Source organism: Austrofundulus limnaeus, unplaced genomic scaffold, assembly GCF_001266775.1.
Source record: "Austrofundulus limnaeus strain Quisiro unplaced genomic scaffold, Austrofundulus_limnaeus-1.0 Scaffold3286, whole genome shotgun sequence".
Classification (NCBI taxonomy): domain Eukaryota; kingdom Metazoa; phylum Chordata; class Actinopteri; order Cyprinodontiformes; family Rivulidae; genus Austrofundulus; species Austrofundulus limnaeus.
The window spans coordinates 1,575-1,991 of record NW_013955688.1 but is presented as its reverse complement, the minus strand read 5'-3'; the positions used below and the strand labels follow the sequence as shown (position 1 = coordinate 1,991).

At 41.5% G+C, this 417-nt stretch overlaps 1 non-coding gene across 1 annotated transcript; it reads left to right on the top strand.

The window, feature by feature from the left end:
* The first annotated feature begins 136 nt into the window (after window positions 1–136).
* On the top strand, window positions 137–209 carry trnaf-gaa (transfer RNA phenylalanine (anticodon GAA)). The gene has a single exon. It is a non-coding gene; the product is annotated as a tRNA-Phe (tRNA).
* The last annotated feature ends 208 nt before the right edge of the window (window positions 210–417 follow it).

The window sequence follows — 417 nt, the reverse complement described above, 5'->3', positions numbered from 1 at the left end:
ACTTTGTAAACAATTCCAGTAAAATATCAAGTGTTTCTTCGAGGTTTCCTAGCCTTAGCAATGAATAAACTTTCTTGTTTTGTGCAGGTAGTAGTTCATCTCGTGTGATTTCATAGGTCTACACAAGGCTGCATGAGCCGAAATAGCTCAGTTGGGAGAGCGTCAGACTGAAGATCTGAAGGGCCCTGGTTCAATCCTGGGTTTCGGCAGATGTACTTTACTGTACCTTGGATAGACCACTCTGAGCCATGCTTGTTGTTGCTATTCAAATGGAAAATGACTGCAGCTGTTCTTGCCTTCTGCTACTGATGGCATTTAGAAAAAGCACACTAGGTATTGACAAGCCTTCAGACTTTAGGAAGTCTTCAAAGGTAAACGTGATTCCAACCAACCAATCACTTCTTTAAACAACTATAC